We start from the raw sequence: 22,912 nt of genomic DNA, 5'->3' as shown, positions 1-22,912 counted from the left end.
GAGTAGTTGACGATGCTCATCGACAGAATTTTCCAGCATTAATGAATAAGTGCATGGTATACACAAAGTTACGGGTTTTTCTCTTGTTGACAGCTGACAAAAAAAAAGTGATGGCCCATATGATCCTAGTGAAAATGAGCAGTTACCAAAAGAAAGCCTGTGTCATTCACCACAAACGTCAGAGTAGGGCAACCACAGCTTCTGTGTTGCTCAGGGAGACCTTCCATTCACCACAGAAGATAGTTCCCCTCAGCTTTAACAGAGTGCCTCACAACTTACACAAGTCAGTTAAAGTCAAGTTGTTAAATACCAAGATTTGCATCATCATCATTTTACCTACCCAGCATTCTAAGGTCCCTGGGTGGGTTACAACAATTAAAACACAATATAAAAACAATTTAATCCCCAAAATAAGGTGGGTCCTAAAATATACATCTCAAGTGTCAAGAGGTGCATCTTTTGCCAGACACAGTTCTGTGGGGATGGAGTTCCACAACTTTAGAGTTTGTATCCAGTTTGTTCAGGTTCTAAATCATTACTAACAGGGCACTTTGTTCTTCATCTACCCATTCAATAATGCTCAAACTGCCTGCCCACCATACATTTAAAGCACATGACTTGCCCCAAAGAATCGTGGGAACTATAGTTTGTTCAGGGTGCAGGGAATGTACCTCAAGGAGGTGCAAACTATAGTTCCTAGGATTTTCAAAGGAAACTATGGCTTTAAATGCTTCTGAATGTATATGAATGCACTCAGCATCAGTATAAAGAAAGAAAAGTTGCTGCAGGAAGTAGTTTGTCATAAACAGAACCGACCCAGCCATTAGGTGGTGTAAGGCCTCCACCTCAGGTGCCGGAAGCCCCCAAGATGGCATTCCCACTGGTGCCCTGCCTGCCCTGCCACCTCTGGTGGTGGTGAAGTGGGCCAAAGTAAGCCCTCTAGTGGGCTAATTTTGGTGACAGGGATTTTTAACTTGCTTCAGCAGTGGAAACCTGAATTTCTGAAGTAGAATTAGTGACATGGGAGGTTGACATCTCTGCCAGCATCATGGCCCAAATCTGCTTCCCTTTTCTAAGTTTTAACCTTAAAAGGAAAATAAAAAAGATGCAATAGATCCTGATTATGGATCTGTCCCATCTACTTAGTTATGCAGTATACTGCTTTCTGAGCACACAAAGTACTCACACATCTCAATAATCTCCCAGGTAGGAAAAAAAATGGGCTGAGGGGGGGATAGAGCTGTCTTTTCCTCCACATGGCAGTGAAAGAGACGAGGCTTAGAAAGGATGACTTGCTCAATGCCACCCAGTTTGTTGTTAATGGCTGAGGTGACATTGAACTAGGGAAATCTGGCTCTGGATCTCTTAACTTCTAAAGCAAGGATGGGGAAGCTTTTTCATCCCCTTCTGGGCAAACTTTTGGGGGCCGCATTCAGTGGTGATCAGGGCCCGAGGGAAAAGTGAGCAGAGCAAGGAATGTAATGTTTACCTCTGTACAGCAGGTACACACCCTCTGCACACACACACACTCCCCCCACTCCATCCTTCATCTAGACAAGCACCAGGCAGCCCTAAACCCCCCCACACACACACAAAGTAGTTCCCATGAGGAGCGTGGCCTAGGGAGAGCCCCAAGGGACAGATGGAGAGGTCAAGAAGGTCACAATTGTCCCCCAGACCTGAGGTTCCCCACCCATGGCTGCAGTACACCGGCTCAATCAGGGCAAGTGTTTTTCTTAACCTGTTCTGTGTCAACAAAGCATTATACAATAGGAAGCTACATGGCCACAAAAAGTTCTTTAAATTCCATGTATTATTTTCATAATAGAAAGGACAGCCAGGAATTTATGACTACTGATAATCATCATTAGCTCAGGGATTGGAAAGACTAATTAAAGACTATAAATGGCACATTCCTTCTGAGCACCCTTAGGAAAATTGCACGGATCGAGTAAGTCTGCATTGCTCTGGGAAACTCCTGTCTCCTGGCAGAGGTGGATTTAGGGGAGCATGACCGGTTCAGGTATAGAGCCTTGAGAGCGCTGCAGGGGCGCCTCAACTATGACGTAGAATGGAAAGCAAGAGGCAGACAGTGCCGAATTTTGGGGTTGCACAGGGCACCCATTTAAATTTGAGACTCCAAGGTCCACTATTGCTCTTGAGCACGCTGGGGAAAGTAACTTTCTGTTGGACTATTTGCAGAATTCATACTATGCTTGCAATTGTATCTTGCTTTTTTGCAAAGAGCCAGACTGGAGAAGGAGACAGGGACCGCCTGAGTATACCTATAGGAAGAAGGGTCCTGTTTTCATTAGTACATTCTGAGCCTTTTTCAGGACATGCAGTGCCTTCATTTCAGGCAGTACTTAACTGAGAGATAGCAGGGCTCCAGCGTGCATAGAAGCTATTAACCTCAACAATGCAGACACCAATTGCCAAAGCCCAGTGCTTCAGGCACTAGGAATAGCAAGCCAGCAGCTCATGTGACACAGAATCATAGAATCACAGAACTATAGAGTTGGAAGAGACCATGAGCGCCATCAAGTCCAACCCCCTGCAATGCAGGAATCTTTTGCTCAATGTGGGTCTTGAAATTAAGAGGTTCATGCCCTACCAACTGAGCTTTCCTATGGCAGTTCTCTGGAAGGCAACCAGCTTCCCCTGGTGTGTACTGCTGCACCGGGAAGGAGGATCCCAACACTCTTACCCAAGGGTGATGTGAGGTGGCAGTGGAGATCAGGGAACTGTTATCTCTACACCGCGCAGGCATATAGCACCATCTAGTACAGGCCACTGCCATAACTGCTCACACTCACACAAAGCATTGCCACCCACCCAGGAACTGTGTCCTCCCAAAGTGCTGAAGTGATAGCTCTTGTACCTACGGCACCACCTTGCAAAAACTTCTGGTAAGGCAATCTTTAGCCCAAAATATCTGGAGGGCACTGGGATCTTGTTTCAGGCCAGGTCCTGGCTAGAGAGGGTCCACAACAATAAATTAATGTTGCTCTGTTGGACATACAGCCCTAAAAAACCCCCCACATTCTTGCTTTCTCGGTCCTATGATAATGAACATTGTGTGACATTGACTAGCCAAAGAGGCACAGAGACAAATGGATTATTTCCACAGTGAACTGGAGAGTTTATAACTTGTCCCATGCTACATGTCACCAGGACTCATGCAGTGCGTGCTCAAAAGCTGTTTTGTTTACTGTGGGAGGAAATTGACAACATGGAAATGCTCAAGTCAGTTTAGCAGATGCTTTTGCCGAGTTCAGTAACCCTTACAGTAACCCCATGTGTAACAAGCATGGAATGCTGATGCATGTCTGAGGATTCAAAAATAGATCTGTGTGCGCATACAGTTCTGGGAGGCAGGTTAAGGAGAAAGGAATTCAAGGAACAAAAAGAGAAAGGAAGAGTTGCAGAAGTCCTGTCCACTTCTGAGCCGTTGTGCTTCATTAAAGCAAGGAGGGCTAATTCTGAAGGTCTGCTTTGTGTCTTGTTCTTAAAAGCAAACTTGAAGCATTTGTGAAACCATTGTGCTTGGGATTTTTTGTTGCGGTTCCTTTTAAACTCAAGGTCATTTTCAGTGTCCTTGTGAAATATTTCCTGTGGCTTATTTGAAAAACTTTCCCCACATTCCTTTCAAAAAGATACTGCATTTTGTTTTGAGCTTCTCTATAAAAAAAACTTAATAGAAACACGTGGTTGAACTGAGGATACTTAAGAAGTTACTAAGGAACTGGTTGTGTGAACTTAAATATTTGTGGCAGAGCATTCACCTGCAACACCAGAGTAGCATCCTCCTACAAGGCCGCTGTACCAGTAGAATTTGTAGAGCTCAGTGTGGAGCAATTGAACATGCGAAGGAAAAAGATGTCTTTCACCTGTAGAGTGCATTCCCGTCAGTGAGCAAAGCCAGAGGTAAAAGTGGGTGGAGTTTGCAGCATTGCATAGACTGGGCCCCTCCATTCAGGTGTGTCATTGAAGGTGTATCCTTCAACGTGGGGTATAAAAAGTTAATGGGATTTAAGCAGGAAGTTACAGGATATGCACTGATTGGAACTGCCTCAGAACTTTGCAGGCATAAACAATTACTGAAAGCAGGATCATATGTGACTACCCTGAAAGCATCATTTGCACAAATAATCAGGAATGTGCAAGAAAAAGAGTTTCCAGAGGGGCCCTTAATGAGCTAACCCCATCTCTCTGCCTCTTCCTTCCTCTCCTTATTATCACACATAGGAGATGGCAGGCAGGATATATGGGGTGCTACCCACCCTTAAGGGATGCGGGTGACGCTGTGGGCCTAGGACTTGCTGATCAGAAGGTCGGCGGTTTGAATCCCCGCAATGGGGTGAGCTCACATTGCTCAGCCCCAGCTCCTGCCAACCTAGCAGTTCGAAAGCACGTCAAAGTGCAAGTAGATAAATAGGTACCGCTCCAGCGGGAAGGTAAATGGTGTTTCCATGCACTGCTCTGGTTCGCCAGAAGCAGCTTAGTCATGCTGGAACATGCTGGGTCATGCCACATGACCCGGAAACTGTACGCTGGCTCCCTCGGCCAATAAAGTGAGCTGGATGCCAGAACCCCAGAGCCAACCACGACTGGACCTAATGGTCAGGGGTCCCTTTACCTTTACTACCCTCCCTGAATGGAAATGAATGAGGATAAAGTAATCTCTCGCTCCATTTCACTGCATAGGGAGGAAAGCATGTGCCTTTTTGGAAGAGAGGAGCTCTTATGGATGCTTCTCTAGAGATCAGCAGTTATTTCTTTATTTCGTTCCTGCCACCTGGGTTCCACTTGCTCTTTTACTTCAGCACTCCCCCATGCTCCAGATAAAGAATGGGCAAGGGGATCCTCTTCCACTGCCATACAAAGTAGCTTATTTCTTAATAAATATATTCTGCAAATTCATTCCTGGAGAAATATTGAACATCAAAGAAACCACAAACACTCTAATCCTAAACACTTATACTGATAAGCAAATCCCATTGACCGCAGTGATATTTATGCCTGGGATTTCAGTTTCTATGTAACATTTAGTACACAATTGTACCCAGCAAACATTCCATGGGGCTCACTCCCCATAAAGTATGCCTTAAATATGTATATATTTATTTCTTTAGAAAGAAATGCTTAATTAAATACATATGTTTTAATGAAGATATAGATTTAAGTTAGTGCTTTGCCGAAGAAATAATTTCTTCACTCTCTGGATGCAGATAAAACAAAATCCTCCCAAAAATCACAGCGTGTGTGCGGAGAGAAGACATTTCTCTGAACCTGTGGGACTTTTCCCAATTTCCCCCTGCTTTTTAAACACATTTTGATGTCACTGGATTCTGGGGTTCTTCTTTAGCCAGGCAAAACACAAAACATGTTTGCCTGCTGTTGGACTTCCCATGGTCATCTGGTTAGCTCTCCATACATCTTCTTTCAGGCAGGAGAGGCACTTGCAAGTGTTTAAACACAAACTTTGTTTCTTTTTTCATCACCTTGTTGCTTAAGGCAGATCTGTACCACTAGAAAGAATGTCCACTGAAAACAGACAATGGCATGTGAAATACGAGGGTAAGCCACAAGAACAAGCAGAAATGTTACCCACAGTGGAAGTCCCCAGGCAGGCCGAGTAATCATTGCTAAGTGATGACCAGTGTCACCATCTTCATGAAGCATCCATATAACCCTGTTAAAAAACACAACACCTTCAGTGTCTTAGATTGGGAACAGGAACTAAGAGGAGCCAATGGCTAAGGAAATGCATGTTGGGAACAAAACTAGAGTCTCAGCAGAAAGTCCTGCAACCAATTTCCAGGTTTGTGTGTGGTTTTCTTTCCTCTGTAGTAGGTTTGCGAGATAAAGAATGCCAGCCAGCTGGTCTCTTGGCCAGCAGCAGAAGCTGACTGGCTCTGGACTCTCTGCACTGAGGGATGAGTCGCACTTAGAGACAGGCTAGCTGGGAGAGCTCAGGTCAAAAGAAGTGCTGAAGCTCAGTGGTAGAGAATATGTTTTCTTTTTATGCAGAAGGTCCCAGGTTCCAATCCGAGGCATCTCTAGATAGGACTGGGAATGCCCCCTTTCTGAACCCTGGAGAACTTCCTGTCAGTGCAGGCAATACTGAGCTAGAGAGATGAATGATCTAATTCAGTAGAATACATCTTCCAGTGTTCCTATGATCCCATGAGGTGAGTGCATTCACAGTATTCAGAGACTCCACAGTAGGGATGGGCAAATAGGTCAGTTTCTGTTTCTCATTTTCCAGCCTTAAATTTGTTTCCCCACGCTTCCACATCTGTTTGTGAATTTTTAAAAACTAGTTCTCATAAATAAAGTATCATCTTATTGTGAATTTCTCCTAATATACTTTGGGGGGGGAGTATGCGATATTGCCTAATTCAGTGGTACCTCAGGTTACATACACTTCAGGTTACATACGCTTCAGGTTACAGGCTCCGCTAACCCAGAAATATTACCTCAGATTAAGAACTTTGCTTCAGGATGAGAACAGAAATTGTGCTCTGGCGGCGCGGCGGCAGTGGGAGGCCCCATTAGCTAAAGTGGTGCTTCAGGTTAAGAACAGTTTCAGGTTGAGAACGGACTTCTGGAACGAATTAAGTAACCCAAGGTACCACTGTATCCAGAGTTAGATCCTGCATTTAAATTAACAAATAGAAGTGGTAATAGGCATAGGCATAAGTACTGATTTAAGGCTTTCTTGTCACGGGATATTGTTTAATCCTGGACCTTGGTAGGTATCCTTTTAGAAATGAGGCACTGGTTGTTGTTTTTTGGAACGTGGAATTGTCTTAGTTATTGGCGTGCATTTATTTTCACTTAGGAAGGCATGCCATGAGTTGCTATACTAGAAAAGCGAAATCCGAAGTAACCTCAATTGGTCTGGGACAACGACAACAACAAAAGATAGCACCACAGATTGTATAATAAAAAAAGTTAATGTTTTAAACAGAAAAATCTCATTAAAAATAAATAAATTATTGCTGGGTCATCCAAAGTTCAGAGCAGCCTTGCTGATTGTGAATATTCAGTGAAACATTGCACTGACGTCAAGGGAGGCTAAGGCTAGATGCCACCTGTGATAGCCCTGCTTCTAATTAATGCAGCTTTTGCCAACCTGGTGCCCTCCCATCGACATTAATGCATGCACAAGGTTTTTATTAAAGGTTTAGAACTCCGACTGCTTCTCAGATTGCAGTTTTGCTGTGTAACTTGAGCTGACATACGTAGGAAATGGAAAAATGTTCCGTTGTAAACAGAGGCTAGACAAACAACAAAAACGCCTGCGGACACCATTTCATTCCATTTGCTCCCACTATTATCTTATCAGTTTTAAAATGAAACATAAGCTAAACAAATGAAATGCCACTGTTTTTATAAACAGATCTCTTCCATGTAAACCCATGCCACAGGTGCTTTATAGAAACATAGCAAGGCATGCATCTACCCTAATATGCACAGTGACATACCAGTTTTGAAAATGGGAACCTGAGGCACGGGATTCTTGAATAAGGATAAATGTGAGCATTGTGTGATGAGGCTGTTATAGGTGAATGTTAAGGGGGATGTAAGTTGAATGGTCAATGTGCATAACAACCAGCCATTGTGTACATTCACCAGGCCTCAGTATTTATATACATTTCCTCTAGCATGTGCATTTTTACCCATATTATTTGGCTGAACAACAGCCTTCCTATGATGTTGTGCACTATCCCCAAATTTTGCAAAATTCAGAGAAGTGCAAATTTCAAAGGCTGGCTGGGTTTCTGTTTGTGCATTGTTTCATCTTTCAATGTGACCTCATCAAAGGTGTCCCTTATCCCTGACTGCAGGTGGTTGGTTACCCACTGGCTTTCTTGCTGCAAGGCAGCAGGCTCCTTTAGTGGGCTGCCCAGTACAGAGGTCACTAGAGGTAAGGCAGCCGGTGACTCATTTCCCCACCCCGTTCTCAGTTTCACAGCAGTGACCACCGGCTTATATAGCTTGCTTGTTAACTGAACCACGGGAAACTGAGACCCAGTGAAACTGAAAGTAAATGCTACCAAAGCCCTAGGGTTGCGAGTGTGCAAGCCTGATCCTTCACTCGTGACTACACAATTGAGGCCTTTCTCTAGCATGGGAAGTTTTTATTGACACCAAGTTATCCATCCATGTGTTAATCACATATTTAAAATGTGTTGTTGATGAGACTCTAGTTGAAGTTCAACGCGAAAGTTGCTTCGCCGATTGAGGCATTGCTGTAAACAAAGTTCAAGCAATGTTCACGTAGGTTTCCAAACAATACTTGAATTGTCTCATCGTTGTGCAGAATGGCCTTGTCTGAAAAATTTTGTACGAGTTCGTTTGCTTAATGCTTTACAATGACTGTTGGTTACTAGCTATCTAGCACATTCAATCTGGGTAATGCTTCAGGGAAAGTGCCTGAGAATTGGAATGTACAGTAGTCAGTGGAGGAGAAGGATCCTAAGGGGTGGGGTTGGCAGCCAGCTGGCAAAATGCAACTCCGCGAAACAAATGTTTCTTTAAAGGAGAAACACACTGTTTGCCTAAGGGTCTTCTCCTCTGTGCTCAACTTGAATATTTTATAAACATGTATTACACAAAGCACTGTAAGATTCTCATACTCTCTTCCCAACCAAATGCCTACCGGCTGCTGAGCCATCAAGAGTTGCTGAGTTCAGGTTTTGGTGTCTCATCCCAGGAAATGTGACGGAACAAGAGAGATCTTTCAAATAGTTTAGCCCTGACCTTGTCCACAGTCCCCAAGCAGTGAAAGCTTTTAGCACTGCTATGCTGATGCTTGCGCTCTGCCTAGGAAACAAGCATCCATGTATCAGTAGGTACATCAAGGAGGTATTAGGGCTAGGTGTGTCAAAGGAGGGCTGGAGTACTGGCTGAGGGAGGATACGTTTTGTGAAATACTTTTTTCTGGAGGGTCCCGTGTGTGCGCGCACGTGCAGGATAATGTAACATAATAATTCATATAAACAATTAAAAAATCCCCCCAATCCTAACTTAAACATATTTATTTATATATGTGTATATTTATATTTATATGTCCAAATGAATATCCAAACAAGACTGATGATCATTTGATAAAAATTCAAACATAGAAAAGGCAGTGAGATCTTCAAACTACTAATGAAGGTTGAGTGCTTCTCCTTCCAGTCTTGAAGCAGAAGTCTCTTTGCCACCATAATGTCTCATAGGATCCGCTTTCATTGTGCCTACAAAAAGGGAATGTAATTTAGAAGTGTCTGAACACCTGAAAATATAAATAATTCCAGTTGAGTCGCCCATTATGGCGGACAGGAGCTCTTTCGCGGAAAGGGCGCCAGTGCTTTGAAGGCAGGGGAGAACTGCTAGAGCGCTGCGGTACCCTGAAAAACCCTCAGATCAAGCGTTCTGAGGACCTGGTGTTCCTGTGGGTGTCTGGAATGACTCCCCCGCTCCCCGGTAAACTCCAAAAAGAGTGCCGAGTGTGAGCGGGGTTGGAGACGGAGGCACTTGGGAATCGAGGCGCTTCCTTCATTGCACGAAGCTCTGAGTCCAGCAATCGTGAGCTGCCAATTCCTCCAAAGAAAAATCGATTGGAAATTCGTGAATAAAAGGATATCAATTTGACTCTTTAATTTGGAAGTTAGTATGGAGTCCAATACACCTGCAACATCATTTTGGGCCTACGGACAAATAACGTTATTAGTTTTGGTGGGTGGGTGGGGAGTGGGCTGTATACCAAGAACCTTCTAACCCCTGGATACAGCAAGTGTTAAAATATAAGCCAGGCTACCTTTCAGTTGAGGTGATAGCCTGGGCAATGAGCCATTAACGGGAACAAAGGAAATGAATCTGTGTGATGTGGCAAATGGGTACGCCTCCATCCCTCAACTCGTGAGTAGTTAGAAGGAGAGTTTTGCAGTGATGTGAGCTAGAAGCAAAGCGGCAAACTGGGGATAGAGAGAGCAGTGTTTGATTTCTGTACGAATCCAAGCCTGTGGCTATGGGAGAAGCAAGACCCTTTCGGGGTGTTGATGCTGTGAGCCCCTCCATCGTAGGCTCAGGTGGTTTATATATATAAACCATATATTATAAAGACACCATAGCCTTCACTGTGCCTCGTTTAGTAGTAGTAGTAATAGTATTAATGATGATGATGATGATGATGATGATAATAATAATAATAATAATAATAATAATAATAATAATAATAATGTATTATTTGTAATCCACTCATCAGACTGGGTTTCCAGCCACTCTGGGTGGCTTCCATCACATATAAAAACACTGTAAAACATTACACCTGTTTAGGGCTTTCCCCCCCCTTTCCCCTTTTTCCCCCTTTCCTTTTTTTATAATAGTTTTTATTTCATTTTAATACAACACATACAAAAAGAAAATATGAGGCTTTTTAGGGTTTTAAAGGTTAGCACCAACACTTTGAATTGTGCTCAGAAATGTACTGGGAGCCAATGGAGGTCTTCCAGGACTGCTACATCCAGGGCTGCTACATTCTGGATTAGTTGTAGTTTCTGGATCACCTTGAAAGGAAGCCCCATGTAGAGCGCATTGCAGTAGTCCAAGCGGGAGAGAACCAGCACATGTACCACTCTGGCAACACAGTGCACAGGCAGGTAGGGTCTCAGCCTGCGTACCAGATGGAGCTGGTAGACAGACACAGAATTAACCTGTGACTCCATGGACAGCTGTGAGTTCAAAATGACTCCCAGGCTGCACTCCTGGTCCTTCAGGGGCACAGTTTCCCCATTCAGGAAACATGAACTTTGGAAACATGAACTGTGTGAATGACCAAGAGCCCCTGGAATCATGCACTGCTCAGAGACTGGGGTGGTGTGCAATAATAACAAATCATCTGCAAAATAGCTATTTTAAATTCCACTTCATGTAAAAAAAAACAACTATGAATTTTCCTATTCTGCTCCAAACGCAAATAAAATATCAACGGAGAAAGGACAGCTCTGCCTCGTACTTCTCCAAACCAAGCACACTTGAAAGAATTCCATTTGTTCACACCTGTGATTGCTGAGAAAGCTGTAAGATTCTATTCCAATTCTTAAATTCCCAAGGAAACCTGGTGAGAGCATGGCAAGGTTGTGGGATTGTTATGCAATACAATAAGAGCCCTCAGGTGATAACTAAGCCAGTTCATTCAGTTTATTTGATCTACCTTCTTTTAGCTATACAGCTGCAACATTACTCACGATATCACCAGCCACAATCAAAGCACCAGAGCACATTCCACTTTCATTGTCAGCATTAGCTAAAAGAGAATGAAGTTCTAAGCTGCCTAGCACAGGCTCTCATGGTCCTCTCCTTTCAAAGTAAACAGTGACTGGTATATCTTTGCTTGATTAAAAAAAAAAAGGGGGGGCCTATTGCCCGCTCTATGTTGTTGGCATCCATCTGTCTCGAGAGACAATGGAGTGCATCTCTGCGGGTAAAATCAAACTGCTGCATTAGCCTGGCGGTCCTAAGCTGCCCAGATGACAAGGCCCCCTCTTGACCACATTGATATGGTTTCAAAGGACAACAAAGCAATACATTAGGCACCAGCTTAGGAGCAGGGATTGCTGGAAAGAGGCGTACAAGGCACCATCCAACCATCTCAGGGACTCCAGATTTGTATATGGTTTATTCCTTAGTCTTTTCTTCTCCCACAAGGTAGCAGAGGTGTAGGATCAGAGTTTTCCTTCTCCTAGATGGGCTACCTTCCCAGGTTGAAGTGCCCCATCTGCCCCCTCTACAGAACATGCAGAAACTGCTTTCTTGACCATTGGATCCACTATTGGTCTCATCCACTCAATCCGCTGGAGCCTGTCTTCACATGCAAGGGAAGTCTCTAACTCACTGAGGGTTTGAGACCCATCAGCTATCTCACCTGGTTTAGTTGGCCCGTTGAAGTTGTTTCCTGGGGTGTGGCCTCTGTCACATACTGACATCTTCTAGGAGCCACAGGTAAAAGCTGAGTGCAGGGTGGGGACCAAAGGTGGACAAGCTGCCCCAGAAGGAGCACAAGAAGTCCCCCACCAGAGGCACTACCTCTTCCCTAACACCCCGTATACCGGTGGTATTTTTAAATATATATACAGTGGTACCTTGGGTGGTGCGGTGGTCTAAACCACTGAGCTTGGGCTTGCCAATCAGAAGGTTGACGGTTCAAATCCCACAACGGGGTGAGCTCCCGTTGCTCGGTCCCAGCTCCTGCCCACCTAGCAGTTCGAAAGCACATCAAAGTGCAAGTAGATAAATAGGTACCGCTCCGGTGGAAAGGTAAACAGCGTTTCCGTGTGCTGCTCTGATTCGCCAGAAGCGGCTTAGTCATGCTGGCCACATGACCCGGAAGCTGTCTGTGGACAAACGCCGGCTCCCTCAGCCAGTAAAGCGAGATGAGCTCTGCAACCCCAGAGTTGTCCACTACTGGACCTAATGGTCAGGGGTACCTTTACCTTTACCTTTACCTCAGTTTATGAACTGAATCCATTCCAGAAGTCCATTCTTAAACCAAAACCATTCTTAAACTGAGGCACGCTTTCCCTAATGAGGCTTCCCACCGCCGGTGCCCTTCCACCGTTCGGATTCCGTTCTTAGACCGAGGTAAAGTTCTCAATCTGGGACACTATTTCCGGTTTTGTGAAGTTTGTAAACCGAATCGTTCTTAAACAGGACTATTCTTAAACTGAGGTACCACTGTACTGGGGGTTATCGCATAGGTGAGTTGCTAGAGAGCCAGTGTGGTGTAGTGGTTAAAAGCGGTGGACTCGTAATCTGGGGAACCAGGTTGGCGTCCCCTCTCCTCCACATGCAGCTCCTGGGTGACCTTGGGCTAGTCACACTTCTCTGAAGTCTCTCAGCCCCACTCACCTCACAGAGTGTTTGTTGTGGGGGAGGAAGGGAAAGGAGAATGTTAGCCGCTTTGAGACTCCTTTGGGTAGTGATAAAGCGGGATATCAAATCCAAACTCTTCTTCTTCTTGCAACTTCTGGTTGCCCAAGTCACCTGGACTGCAGGATAAGTATTACTCCAGAAACTTAGGACCTGTTCATTTAGTAAGCCTCAGTAAGCAAGAGCTAGAACTGGCGCATGGCTCCATCTCTTCTTCAGAGAGATGCAGGAAGGACACAGCTTAATCCTCCTGCTCTGTAGTATTGAGACAACTTGTCTGCCAAACAAGTGTTCTTTCACTGCTGCTGTCCCCATCCGCTATCCTTTAGCAAGGACGTTTGGATGGGGCTTTGCCAATTTAAGTGTTCTCAGGATTGCATTCCTCCCTTACAGATTGGTCCATTAAATATAGCACATGCTCTTGGCATCAAATGTGGGGCAAGGGGAACGACCTGTAAACACTCCTTGCACATGTTTCTTTAGCAAGTTATTAAGTTATGAGGGGGGACTGGGCCAAATGGACAGAGCAGAGCTTGATGAAGAGAAAACAGGAGAACCATCTTTGCAAAGTGCCTCATTTTATTTCCTGTATTTTCCCTGATCTTCGATAACCAGTAATTTTTGCCTGCCATAGAAGTGATCCCAAATCCACCTAATCAGAACAGAACAGAAGCTGGTACAACTTGAAAATGCAAGGAAGGAAGATGGCTTGTCTTGTTGATTTTGCTAATTTGCTCTGTGGCTTTGAATTGTTTTATGCACTGTTTAATGTTTGCCTGTTTTCAGCTTGTGGAACTTTTATTGTATTTGCATTGGGTTTTTTTGTATGCCACCTTAAGAGCCCTCTGGGAAAGTGGCTCATACATTTCAAGCCAGACAGGTCAATCTTGGGCATATATGACTGAAACTGCTTTTATTTATTCAAGAGTAAAGCAAACCACCTGATCATTTTGTTGATCACGCAATATATCTGCTGATTTTACATGTCATGCAGGGCAACCCTGTCTATGTTTACTCAGAAGTATGACTTGCTGTTTTAGTGGTTCTTCCTAGAAAATGTACTCAGGATTGCAGCCATTGAAACTGTGTATACATCATACGTTAAAAGCACATAACTTCCCCCTCCCCCCCAAAAGCATCATGGGAACTGTGCTTTAACCTTCATGGAGTTATATTTCCCTTTTTTAAAAAAAACTACAATTCCCAGGATTATTCCCCCCCCCTCCCGGAAGTCAATAACTTTAAATGTGTGGCGTGTATGCTGGGTAGCCAATGCAGTGCCATATAGATCTTTTGTAGGGCTGCCATACATCTGGATTTCCCCGGACATTACTGGAATTTCAAAGGCACAATTGACATCTGGGGGGAATTTCCAAAAGGCAGCGCTTTGTCTTGGATCTTAGGCAAGTCAATCGAAAAATCATGTTTATTTGGCGATTTTGTAAAAATAATAATAATAATAATAATAAATCTCAGCAACTTAGGGGTTTTCCTTAAAAAAGCTCCACAGTTCTTTCGGGGTGTCCTGGTTTTTTACTTTTTGAAATATGGCAACCCTATCTTTTGGACTACAATTTCCATCATCTTGACCACTGACTATGTTTGCTAGGGCTGATAGGATTTGTAGTCCAGAATATATGGAAAGCACCACTTTGGCTTGCCTTGCATGTGCTACATCTGCACATTCTCGTGTAGGAAAAAGCATATAAACAATCAGCTATGATGACTGCGCTTGCATCTGTTTTGCTGCAGCTCTCCAGCAGAAAGGGCTTTACCCAGGTTTTGCACAACTGAATTCAAAGGAAGGGCTGAGAACTGGAATGTGTGCGGCCCCAGCACACAGAAGTCAGTAGTACTTTACTTTGCCTAACCCTGGGAAGGATTAGAAGGCAAACCTGCTAGACTCCAACAAACTGGCAATCCGTGTAGCAGCCCCAGATTTAGGGCTGTCTGGGCAGCTCCACCACACAGGGCACTGAGCCGAGGGGGCACATAATAATAATAATAATAATTATAATAATTATAATAATTATAATAATAAAAATAAAAGAAGAAGAAGATTTTTACAGCTATCTGCTGAGAAGATCCATAAAAAGCAACTGTACCAACATGAATTATTGTGAAAAAAAGAAATATTTTAGGCGGAGGCACCCAATTTTGTCCTCACTCACAGTGCCATCTTACCAAAGTCTGCCCCTGCATGTAGCTGATCAAATGTGAGTAAAGAAGAGTTCAACAACAGTGTCAGGGTGTTGTGACATCATCAGAGCCTGAAGCTGTAAAAGCCTGTTGAGTCGCTAAACATCCTGTTTATGCTTCTTATTTCTTGTACTTCTAGTATTATATGTCAAGCTGCCATTCTGGCAAATGGGGCAATTATGGAGAAGAGAGCCAGCATTGAGACGGAGAAAGGAAATACATATACCTCCTAGAGACATCTCTTGCCTCCTATTAGGGTGCCATCTAAATAACCAGTCTATGACCTTCTTAAAATGTGCGCCTATCCAAATCACGAGTGTTTAACATAGTAGAAAAAGGAAGTGACAAATGATGAACAGCTGGTGCAGTTAGTTCATTAAGAATACAATCCTATGCATCTCTATTCAGAAGTAAATCTGATTAGGAGTGTAACTCCATTAAGGGTATGCAAACTCCTATCCATCCAGTTCATGGAATGCCGTGAGGCTGGGTCTTCATCCCCTCAATTGCCAGAGCCAATAGGATAACCCTTTTCTGAAACATACAGGTGACACCCCACTTACCGGGCTATGTTCCAGTGCCCTGCATGCATAAATGGAAATCGCATAAGTGAGGAGCACCCTCTAAAAACAACCTTTAAATGCCCTCTCTGCCACTCCCTCTCCAACCCAGATCAAAATTACCGTGCAAAGAATATCCCCAACTGGAATTGAAGCAATGGGGCGAGCTGGAGGAGATGTGGAAAAGCAGCTGCTTCTGCTACGCTACTAAGCACAGTAGCTGTTAGGTGGGGAGGCTGAGCAGCCTAAACAAAGCCCCGCTGTGCCTCCAGTCTCTTATCTGCCCTCACTGAAGTCCTTGCCAGGCTCTGAGGAGGGTCTTTAGCTCTCTCCCTTCATTTCCCGGTATGAATCAAATTATTAAATTATTTTCTAGTGCCGCACATATACGGTACAAGTTGATTGTGCACAAGTAGAGTGTCATTGGCTTTGAATGCACTCGAACTCAGGACAAAAGGGAGAAACAAGCTAAAAGGAAGTCACACTTGGCAAACCCTCGTTGTGATCAACTCCTGCCCGGAAACCTATGTCCCCACTGTGGAAGGATGTGTGGATCCAGAATTGGCCTCCACAGTCACTTACAGACTCACTGTTAAGACCATGGAAGACAGTCTTACTCGTCTACGAGTGATTGCCAAAGAAGAAGAGAAACCTGTACTCAAAACCCTCTTCAGTGATTAAAGTCATCGTACAATCAGATGCTTACAAAATCGATGAGGGCGCCTTTAAATCAGGAAGAGATAGTAATCTGTCATCCTTATTTATATTCATGTATGTCTTAACAGTGCTTCTGTTGAGTATCTATTGTACAGTCTATTATTACAGACGCTTCAGGTTACAGATGCTTCAGGTTACAGACTCCACTAACCCAGAAATAGTACCTCGGGTTAAGAACTTTGCTTCAGGATGAGAACAGAAATTCACGCAGCGGCAGCAGGAGAACCCCATTAGCTAAAGTGGTACCTCAGGTTAAGAACAGTTTCAGGTTAAGAACAGACCTCCAGAATGAATTAAGTTCTTAACCTGAGGTACCACTGTAGTATTAATTGTCAGTGTGATGTAGTTGCCACAGTAGGACAAGGGAGACCAAGTATGAAATGACCACACAGCCATGAAGCTTTCCTTGGGTAACCAGGTGGGTCAGAGTTACTCTCAGCCTAACCTACCTCACAGAGTTGCTATGAGGGTAAGACAGGAAAGGGAACCACTTGTATCCCCTTGGTTTGTGCAGACTTAGGAGGATATAGCATTGAATATAGCAGTTCTGATACAGCCCAAGAGATTACTGTGCTCAAACACCATTAACTGAGCTTTTGAAAAAGGGAACCTTTTGAGAGCTAATGAGCATCAACAAACATCCATTCTTGATCTTTAGAAACAGCATTTACAAACATTAGGTTGTGCCCAGAATGTTTGCTTTCTTTCTGGCATGTGACTCCTTTTTTCTGAACTCTTTGTGATCAGTATTTCAGAAACTACTTTCCTGTTTGGTTTGGCAAGGAGATGTAGGCTTTGAAAAGGCATGTCGTAACTATTCAGGTGAAGGGAGGCCCTAATGTCACCCCGAGGTTAGGGAAAGGGACTCTCTTTGCAGGGATGGACTTTGGTAATATGGCGCCCTGAGCAAGCAGAAAATTTGGTGGCCTCCCCTTCAATATTTCTTATTTTCACAATAATTCTTTTATTATTTATTATTATTTGTGCCCCCCCTCAGCTCAGCACCCTGTGCGAATGAACTGCCTGCACCACCCTAAATACGGTGCTGCTCTTTGTTAGATATTGAGATAGAAAACATGCTTTTTGGTAATTCTATAAGGGAAATGGCAAAAGGGAGAGAAAAATACAATCACTTGTGTGGGGCTGAACTACATGTGATGCATGCACCTGCAAGCGACCCAAGTCAGCACGCATAAATAATAAAATTCACATTGCAACTGAAAAGGATAGCCCCACCCAGTGCTTTTTTCCCAGGGGTATGCATACCCATGAACATTTTGTGAATCTTTGTACTTTTGTCCATTTACTGTATTTCATAGAATCATAGAATCATAGAGTTGGAAGAGACCACAAGGGCCATTGAGTCCAACCCCCTGCCAAGCAGGAAACACCATCAGAGCACTCCTGATTTATTTTTATTTTATTTTATTTTTATTTATTTTTCCTGATTTGAACTATATAAAATGGTGGTTTTCTTCAGTCAAAATGAAAGTACCCCTAAACATATTATTTTACCGGGGGGGGGGAGCACTGACCCCACCAATTCAAATACGGTAGGATAGAAGGCTATTAATCAGATCAAGGAAATAGTTATTTACTGCGACAGCATTAAGTGAAATCCAATGCCATTCTTTTTAAAAACAAAATCAAAACTAAAGGATGTTTAAGTGCACACTTTAAAATGTAATGTATGAATTGATTTTGAGAGGAACTTGATAGCAATCAGGTTGTTTGGCATAGCTGGATTGTTGCAACAGGCTGGGAAACAGGTTGACAGATCTTCTGAATGCTGGGAGAAGCAGTGGAGAGTATGCATAATGCAGATCAGAAGGTATTTCTACAGAGTCAGGGGTGGGACACAAGCAGGGAGTGTTTTACGGTAACTCCTGCAGGAGCGACAAATTGGATGGAGTCTGCAAGTAGCCCACTGGCCTTGCGTTATGCAGGCCTATTTCACGTGTTGCAAAATGAACTCTCTCTCTCTCTCTCTCTCTCTCTCTCTCCCCACACCCGTTTTGTGAGCGGTGTTCTCAAGCCAGGCATTTAAATCTGGCATTTCCCTGGTGAAGAGGCCTCTCAGCTCACAATTCATTCAGTTTCACTGAATGCAATTTCAACAGGGAACCATGTCCTGCAACTGGCTGCACCTGTCTCAGTAGCATTATGTTATATATATTTGGGGTTTGTGGATTTAGGGTTTGAAACAAGTGTATATTAGACAATGAGAGCTTAATGCAGCTTTCTCCAGTCTGCTGCCCTCCAGGTGTTGTAGGGCAATAACTTCCCCCATCCATGACCAATGGCCATGCTGACTACAACTGATGGGAGTTATAATCCATGAACATTTGGTGGGAACTAGGACGCGGGTGGCGCTGTGGGTTAAACCACAGAGCCTAGGGCTTGCCGATCAGAAGGTCGGTGGTTCGAATCCCCGCGACGGGGTGAGCTCCCATTGCTTGGTCCCTGCTCCTGCCCACCTAGCAGTTCAAAAGCACGTCAAAGTGCAAGTAGATAAATAGGTACCGCTCCAGCGGGAAGGTAAACGGCGTTTCCATGCACTGCTCTGGTTCGCCAGAAGCAGCTTAGCCACATGACCTGGAAGCTGTACGCCAACTCCCTCAGCCAATAAAGTGAGATGAGCGCCGCAACCCCAGAGTCGTCCGCTACTGGACCTAATGGTCAGGGGGTCCCTTTACCTTTAGGCTTGGGAAAGGTGGCACTAGAAATTATTATGGCCAGCTTTTGAAAGCCTCAGCCATATTAGTCAAAACTCATAGAGAACTTCTCTTGCGCTGCACCCTTCAAGTGTGTTTATGCCTTTCCCCAGATGACTATAATCTGTCTGAGGCTCCTGCTGCAGAAAACTAAGGATCACTTATCCCATTTTGGTTAGATGTATAGCCTTCTCCTATGCATCCACCTCAGGAAAAACACATTTTATAAGTGAAGGGACTCTGCACAGTGCTTGATTTGCCAGTCCTTGTGACAATCATAAGTCACTCCTGTTGCTAGAGCCGTTCTTCAAGGTTCTCTTTTTCCAATAATAAAAAAGGAATCTATCCATTTTGGTTTGGTTTCTTTTAACACCCTGAACGAATCTCTAATTGGATAAACCCACAAGGCATGCAGAATGGAAAGTCATAGTCTCCCTGAAGCATTAGGGAGCACCAAAGAAGTCAGCGTTGGATCTGCAGACAAGCACATTTATCACTTGTGGAATAAAGGAGAGACAAGCTAACCAGTGGCAGAAATACACACCAACCCAGTGGAAGCTGGCCCATAAGGGCAGGGTGGAGGCTCTGCTCTCACCAACCTCAGGCCGCCCTCAAACAGTCTCCACCTGCCTGCTTTCTTCTTACTCCCAGTCTGGAGGGTGATGTTGACTGCCTGCTTCCTCTGTCTATGTTAGGGCTGCCATATGTCTGAGTTTTCTTGGACACGCCTGGAATCAGACTGTCAAAATTGCAACTAGGGCGATTTTTTAGAAAAGAAACATGCATTTAAAATGCAAAAAAAAAAAAAAAAAATACCCTAAACCCCCCCCCCAAAAAAGGTCAACAACTTTCTCCAGATTTTCACTTTGGTGAGTATGACATCCCTATGTTGCCCTTGTACACTCCAGCAGGGAAGAGGATGGGGACAAAACTATAAACAGGTGGCCTTGCCTTTCATTGGCCCTAACCCCACCTACTGTTGGTCTCCATGCCTCTCCCATTCCCAATATGCACCAGACGCCACTGCACTAACCTGTTTGTAGGGATGTTTGTAGGCCGCACCCCAAATTTTCCTATAACTTGAGCCGTTATTCTCAAATAATTTACCTCAAAGCAACTTGATTTCCCTCAGTAGATTATTTCATGTTTGGGGGGGAGGGGCTTTGAGCAGCAATACTTTTGATTCCTTACCGATTTCCAATGTAATATTTATGATGTTCTTGTTAATACTGCATAATATTTTTATGTAATTGTTAATTCATGGTGAGAAGCACTTTAATTTTTTGTCAGTGAGTAGTGGGGAGGACTTTGCAAGTTGCAGTAGGAGTCCATGCTGTGACTGAGGGACTTAACAAGGCAGAGAGTCTGGTAAAGACCATTAGGCCCTGGCTGCGGATCCACCTTTACTGGATCGAACAGATGGGGATGGAACTAGCTGGCAACAAAAAGACTGCTGCTGTTAATGGAACACAGTGGCTAAGGGCCAAAATATGTTAGCTAAACACCTGTGTTTTGAAGTGCAGCAATTTAAATTGTGTTACTGTTAGGCCTGGCTGCTCAATCTGGATTGGGAACCTGGGGTGGGGGACTGGGGGAGCTGTATCCCTTTAACCCCTGCTGTGGTCCTGATCCAGATCAGTACCTCCTCCACCATGCCTTCAATTTGCACTGAGGGGTAATAGAAGTCCCATTCATTTCAACTGAATCTGGGGCTAGGGGGCAGCTTTCAATAATAATAATAATAATAATTATTATTATTATTATTATTATTATTATTATTATTTATTTATTTATTTATTTATACCCTGCCCATCTGGCTGGGCTTCCCCAGCTACTCTGGGCAGCTTCCAAAAAAATATATTAAAATACTGTAATACATTCTATCTTTGTTCTCCTGCAAATCCCAGCCACATTGACACACACCAGATAGAATATGGTTCTAACAGAAGGGAGGCAAGACTGAGCAGGTCTGGCAACGATGCAAGGGCTACAGTCCTAAGTGCTGTTACTAAAGGCTCATCCATGATGCTGTTTAATATGAATTGTAAGCTTCCTGTGCCTCCATTAATTCTCCGGTGTCCATATGATGGTCGCCTCTAAATCACTGCCTTCCCATACTTCCTTCTCCCTCAATCCAGATTTTCTCATACCAGGGATACTCCAAAAAAAGAAAGAGTATGAGAAAATCTGGATAGAGGGAGAGGGAAGTATGATTTAGAGGATAATGTCAAATGAACAATAGGGGATTAGTGGGGGAACATGAAGCTTACTATCCACATTAAACAATGGTGTGGATGAGCCCCCAAGTCCCAATGAGATTCTCTGTGATTTACATACATGTTGAAGATCAAGCTGTAGATCTCAAAATGTGTGCCCTCAATATTCAATGGGTTCACCATTTCAAGCCTTTCCATGGGGGGCAAGAAGGGGGCAGCTGCTCCCCTAAATCAGGAAAAATCAGTACAAATCAATACCAATATGAGGTTCTGCTTTCCCTAACAAAAGCCTGTCCCCCCAAGAAAAAATCCTGGCTATGCCCACACAGCCTTTCCATTCCGTTCCTTTTTCGAAGAAGCTTATGCATTCATCAGTATAGCACTGCACATCTTCCTGAAGGGGAGGGGCAGGGATGGAGAGAAACACAGCCTACTCGTTTTCACATCTACCTTTTGAAAGACAAATGAAATGGAGAAGTTTGCAAAGGGAGGCATTCCCACCAGCAGCTCTATTTCATTCCACAGCACCGTGACTGAGGGCTTGGTGTGGATATTGCAAAGGAATGCATGGAGTTGAGTGGATAAGCTTTAATCCATTTATGGTTTTGGTACATTAGGAATGGTGGGCATTAGCACCTAGAAAGGGCAGAATACTTCTCTCAGATTTCCGTGTAAATAGACTCTGGGGAAGGTGAATGGCAGAGTGGACTATCCTGTTTTTTTGGTTTTTTGTAAGGATGAACGGATTAGTTTTAACCCAGAGAAAGGCAATCCTTCCTTGCAGTACTATAAGCCTTTAAGAACAAAATGACTATTTGAAAAAAATTATCTAAGAACAAACAAGTATTACCACACAGGTATTTTTACATGTTGTTCTGGCATCAGTGTACAAACCACATGAAATCTAGTTCTTTGAGTATCCACCCACTGGAGATATATTACCAAGGTCATAAATTTCCCACCTAGCTTTCTATCTTCTCTTGCATCAGAGTACCCTGATTCAAATACACAATTAAATTGGGTTAAATAATGCTTATGTATAGTAGCAATTATATAGGCATGCATCTAATACTCAAAACTATATAATTAAAAAAAAAAGAAATAGAAATCATAAATGGTCAGGTCTCTCATTTTTGTTTCCTTCTCCTCCTGTTATATCACTCTTCAGAAAATGCCCCAATATTCTTCATTTGTTTCCCTTCCCCCTCCCTTTTTGGCAAATAATTTTAATGTCTCACTCAAAAAAAAGCACCCAAAGGTATATGATGATGGGCACTGGTCCAGGAGTGAAGATGCAGTTAAGCAACCTCATGGGTTATCGTGATATATTTGCCAAACATTTTCCCAGCAATACAGGAATTGACTTTGATATGCAAAACAGGTTTTTATTTAATCAGATCCACACTGCGTAACTTACCATAACTTTAATGGAGTCCTCTATAAGCAACAGTGAACTCTTCTGTTAAACTATAATTTACAGTGCATAAAAGGGGTATTTAAAAGCACACACAGAACCCTACACAGATGGAGTACTGAAATATTTTATTCATTACCTTTTGCTCTATCATCTATATCAGGGGTC

The 22,912-nt window shown here is 43.6% G+C and overlaps 1 protein-coding gene and 1 long non-coding RNA gene across 3 annotated transcripts in view; one reads left to right on the top strand and one right to left on the bottom strand.

Annotated features, from left to right (window-relative positions):
- The window catches only part of LOC309540790, a 40,515-nt gene extending 33,542 nt beyond the window's left edge, over positions 1 to 6,973 (top strand). Inside the window, exon 3 of the long non-coding RNA XR_014223496.1 lies at positions 6,848 to 6,973. This is a non-coding gene — a long non-coding RNA (uncharacterized lncRNA). The remainder of the gene's footprint in view (positions 1 to 6,847) is intronic.
- Positions 1 to 22,912, bottom strand: part of HELT (helt bHLH transcription factor) — a 131,487-nt gene that overhangs the window by 53,244 nt on the left and 55,331 nt on the right. Inside the window, exon 2 of one of the 2 annotated variants that reach the window (XM_082237937.1) lies at positions 5,615 to 5,695. The gene's annotated coding sequence lies outside the window, so the exon portion shown is untranslated. Of the gene's footprint in view, positions 1 to 5,614; positions 5,819 to 22,912 lie in introns of those variants that run through there. The other variant, XM_082237938.1, reaches the window with a different exon arrangement.

Source organism: Podarcis vaucheri, assembly GCF_965113315.1.
Source record: "Podarcis vaucheri genome assembly, chromosome: 9".
Lineage (NCBI taxonomy): Eukaryota > Metazoa > Chordata > Lepidosauria > Squamata > Lacertidae > Podarcis > Podarcis vaucheri.
Note: the sequence above shows the minus strand (reverse complement) of the source record. Positions and strands in the feature narration are given on the sequence as shown.